Source organism: Schistocerca piceifrons, chromosome 1, assembly GCF_021461385.2.
Source record: "Schistocerca piceifrons isolate TAMUIC-IGC-003096 chromosome 1, iqSchPice1.1, whole genome shotgun sequence".
Taxonomy (NCBI): domain Eukaryota; kingdom Metazoa; phylum Arthropoda; class Insecta; order Orthoptera; family Acrididae; genus Schistocerca; species Schistocerca piceifrons.
Window position 1 is genome coordinate 478,986,962 of NC_060138.1, and position 5,453 is coordinate 478,992,414.

Here is a 5,453-nt window from a genome sequence, read left to right on the forward strand (position 1 = left end):
ATATAATGCATGCCATATAGAAGGTTCTGAAATATATGTGGGTGAACAAAAAATAAATAACTAAGTCTTCTATTACTTACAATTTTCTTGCAATCTATTTTTATCCTCGTGGTTATAGAAAATGCATGATACCAATAACGTGTCGTAGTTCACGGCTATGGACGTTGTTACCCTCCTCGCAGGCGCTTTTACTGTGATGCGATATGATGTGTGTGTGTGTGTGTGTGTGTGTGTGTGTGTGTGTGTGTGTCACGTAATATGGAACACTAAATAATAAGACCACGAATGACACATTTCTAAATATTATACAACAATAGATGTCTTCTAAAAGACTGCGTTAAATATGGAGACGGGACGCTTTATAAACAAATAAATAAAATAATCTATAGGTAGCGGAAAAGAAATTCCTGCTGAAAGTAAAAAATCGCACTCTAAATCGCAGACAGAAGCACATAAACGTAAGACAAGCGCTAAATATTACATATTGCAAACGATAAAATGCAACAATGTGGACAGAGATCGGAAAACCTTTTAACGGCTAAACGACATAAGAAGTGATGTATCATTCGGTGGGCAGGGGCTATGTAGGAATTTATCGAAGTTGATATGTACCAGAGCAAGACACGACAATCCACAAATTTACTTACAGAAATTTTCTCCTATCACACACAGCAAGCATAGTACGTTAAGCATTTTCCGTGATAGTTTTAGAATGTTTATCGATGTTTTAACGTGTTACGTACGTTCTGCGTCCTACAAAATTTGAATGTCAGCGAAAATATTTTTCTAGGTTGTTTCCTATTGTAGTCCAATATGGATATTCTGTTATTTAATAAAGAATGTTTGACATCTGGTAATGCGCGACAAACATGAAGCATAGATAAATATTATTCATTGTGACAATGTCTGTTACATGCTCGTGAATCATTTTAAATACCTAATTGTCACCAAACCAATACATGTTATTCGTCTGTGGCAATCGTTGACCTCGAAACGTCAACAAAAAATGAACTCACAAAGGTTAGTTCTGTTGAATTCATTGATGATGGTTACGTTATTTATTCTTACTGATTACATTTTAAAGAGCGTGGCGTTATAACAAAAAACCGTCTACCCAAGTAAAGTAGAGATCATTGCAAATACTTTCAGCGTGTTATTCAGATACGTAATCTTCATAATTTCCTATCCTTCCGACAGAAAAGGTTCTATGAAACATTAATAAGAATTCCTTTCGAAGGAATTCGCGTCCAGTGATAATGTAGGTAAACGCATTCTTCAGCACAGACGTTACTTTGAACTGCACCATGATTCTGTTATTTAAAACGGTATATTCTCCTCTTTCTGTGAACTAAAAAACAGCTCTCCGAGTCAGCTATACATTTTGCATGGAAACTAAATTCTGCAGCTTGAATTTTTTTACAATTCACTGTCAAAGGCTATGTGACATTTGTTATGTGACACAACAAATTGTGTATATACGAAGAGCGTCTCTCCTAAGAATCGTGTGGTGTTTCGGCAAATATTTGGAATTTGATTTTTATACTGTGTAGCTGGTGTCAGTTCAAACAAATACTACAAATAATATCTTTTACCGACAGCCACTTTCGACGGAAAACGTCGATTTCTTTCCCATAACAAGCAAAATGATTTTTAAAGCGGAATTTTATGCGGCCATGCTATATAGCGGTCCCAAAAGTAGTCCCATGCGATATTCGTTTTATCGACATGTTTTGACACGGTCATTAAAACAGGAATAACCAGTATTCCAGCATCGACTGAGCAGCACTGCTGTATGGCGGTTGTAGTCAGCGCGGGCCAGGGTTATTCTTCGTAATTTACTTTCCACTTTGGTCGAACTGATAGCACTGCGAGTTATGGTTAACGAAGAATAAAAAGGAGACTATGTGGAAAAACTGTCACTGAACCCAAACATATTTCTGAGGTTACGTAATTGAGGTTTCTGACAGAGTTGCATACAATAGTTTTTTTAATGACTAGTTCCTAATATTTTCGTTCATTCTCGAACCATTGCCTACATTAGAATATTCAGTGTTATTAACAGAACATTAAACACAAAATTTTCAAAAATTTTCTCTGCACAGATTACAGTAGTACAACAAAGCTTTTATGATATACCCGCTTCTTCAATGTTTTTTTTTTTTTTTTGCATCAGATCAATAAACCAAAAGTTTTTGATTGTACAATTGTCTTGGATACATTCATAATTCGATAGACGCATTAGTTGTTCCGACATAAAATTTTGACAGGCGCCTCAGTTGCTTATTACGTGTTCATATGCTGCGTCTCTTCAGAGATCTTAATGCTTCTCCTAAATACATATATACTGTACTGATAAAGGCCACAGACGTCACCACACTATTTCATGCATTACTGATAAGATTCAGCTAACTGCTCTTTCCAAAAATGATTCATGTTTCAGTAAAGCTGTTAGTTGATGACATATCAGTAATTTACAAAATAATGCGAATACGTTTGAGACTTTTATGAAACCGTATCTGTGTATTTAGTTGTAGCCCTATGATCTTTGAAGAGACACAGCATATGAACACGTAATAAATTTTTGTATAACTAACTAACGACACCCACCTATCGAATTTCGAATGTACCAAGACATCATACAGTAAAATAACATTTGTTTTATTGATCTACTGGAAAACAAATTTATTACGTACCGTGAAACATTACAAATTATTACGCACAAAGATTTGTTGCACTAATGTAATCTGTACATATAAAACGTCTGAAAAATTTGTATTTCATGTTCTCTTAATAATACCGTACGTTCTAATGTAGATAATGGTTGAAGACTGAAGGAAAAGTTATTAACGGAAATGTTATATGTAACTCTGACGGAAACCTTAGTTAACGAATAAATAGTATATTGAGATGCTGATCCTGATACCAACGCAGTGTTGGAATAACTTATATATTTTTGTGTCGCACGAGAAGGACTTTTCGCTGCTTGAAGTATCTAAGTTGACAGTGGGTATTGACTTCTTGTTGAGTGAAACATCGTAATTTCACTGGAGAGGATTTTCCTCTCATTTGTGGCCACTGAAATCTAGAGACAGAGTGGGTATCAACGCAGAGGCCGAAGTACTCAAGTTTAAATAGCAAAATTTTGTGCGATGAGTTATTTTGTTACAGAAATGTCATAATGATGAGTAGTCTGGCGACACAGTAGTAATTTACGGATTTATTAATCTTAAATGCAGTGCTCTCTGATATACATTTGAATACTTTTAGTATGAACGTATGAATGCAGATTACTGTTAAATAATGCTGACGAACCTAGCGACAGGTTCACTTTCGGCTGTTATTTTATTGTTGTTACTGTACACTTTACTTTCGTTCATTTGTTACTACTAGAGTTTAATCTTAATACGAAAACTCATTGTTTTTTGCGTTTATTCACACTGCAGTAACCAAGCCACATCACCATTTTGGATGTCGGGCTCGGTGGTATCGAAATTATATATTTTTTTCTTAAGTTCCATGAACGATGTAACGTGAAAATTAGTTTATAATCCAATCGGTCACCCCATTTCATCATCGAAAGATACAGCACGTTTTCTACATCCTGTTAGGATTATTTCACATGCAGACCGGATGTGAATAATTGTATCTTACTTTTATATTGAGCTAAGAACAGATGTTGGAAATTTATGCAATGTGCGGAGCACCATGAATCCAAAATGTTTTTATTAAGTAAATTACAAAACTACTATTGTAGAGATAAGAAAGTAAACGAAGGAGTTACCACAAGTTTTGATGATACGTAGCATCCGTATGCCCCTCAAACAAATATATGGAGAGTCTTCGTATTCTACGCGCAATATATTAGAAGAGTCGATGCACTTCACTGCAGCTTTGTCGTGATGTGTACAATACTCTAATCGTAACACGAATAAATTAAAGTCTGCAATGGTCATGGCACACAGGACTCGCATTCGGGAGGACGACGGTTCAATCCCGTCTCCGGCCATCCTGATTTAGGTTTTCCGTGATTTCCCTAAATCGTTTCAGGCAAATGCCGGGATGGTTCCTTTGAAAGGGCACGGCCGATTTCCTTCCCAATCCTTCCCTAACCTGAGCTTGCGCTCCGTCTCTAATGACCTCGTTGTCGACGGGACGTTAAACACTAACCACCACCACCACCAATGGTCATGGGAAAATTTCTGAAACAATTTAAATAGAAAAGAAAAATGACAAAGTGATGGTTAAAACTTACTAAACCATTCACCACGATAGAGGCACACCGTCCAATCACCTTCCACACGATGTATCCATAGAGCTTCTAAGGATTTCCCAGTAGCATGCCACTACAACCCGGTCAAATTCATATCTTTTGTAACAGTTTGTTATAAAATACACAACAGGCAATGCATGTATACGTTTGATACAAACTCAATCAGCTGTTGATGAAACATAACGATTATTCCATAATGTGCTACATGTAACATTCAGCCATTTACTGCATCCAGATGTAAAATATGTACGTATAAACTACGCAAGCCATTTTGTCGGTACATCGAAGAGGATTCTTGGTATCAAAATTAACGACTCTCTGTCCTTTTCCATTTACAAGTGTAGTGAAAAACACTTCATGAGCGATCTTTCTTATTCTCGTGATCTGTAGGGGAGATGTATAACACGGTGGTAGAACTGCTAAATAACCTTTCTCGTATATTGATTCAGGAAATTTGCCCTACATGCAATCACGAGAACAACGTTAGGATACTGTCAAAGACTACTACGGAATTGGCCAGACATGTATATTTTAGTTACCCGTACAGGTCCACAGTGCTTTCCACAACCTTCTCGATAAAGAAGTTTCCCGTTCGCCTTCCCTAGAACAGATATCCTACTTCATACTGCTTCGTGGCGTTACCTCTACATATCTGTCTAACTTCAGAAACTACATACGAACTATAATAGAAATATTCCCTGTCATGATATTTGGGACCAAATAAGTAGGAACTCGTTTTCATTGTCTTTGAGCTGCTTTCCCGCAAAGCATTTACCAAACGAGTGAGTATTCAACAGATCGAAATAAGATCAGTACTGTTAGAAAATTTTTCATTTTTTTCGTGCTCAACTGAAAACAATTAGCGTAACACAAGATCAGCAATATTACGTCATTGCAGAAGAAACTATAGTGATCTGCCACAAAATTACCCATTACGATATGAAAGTGAAACTTCCTGGCAGATTAAAACTGTGTGCCGGGCCGAGACTCGAACTCGGGACCTTTGCCTTTCGCGGGCAAGTTCGAGTCTCGGCCCGGCACACAGTTTTAATCTGCCAGGAAGTTTCATATCAGCGCTCACTCCGCTGCAGAGTGAATATCTCATTCAAGATATGAAACTGTTAAGAATAAGATAAGAATAGTAACAATTTCATAGAATGGCCTACGATAGCTCAGAACGCAA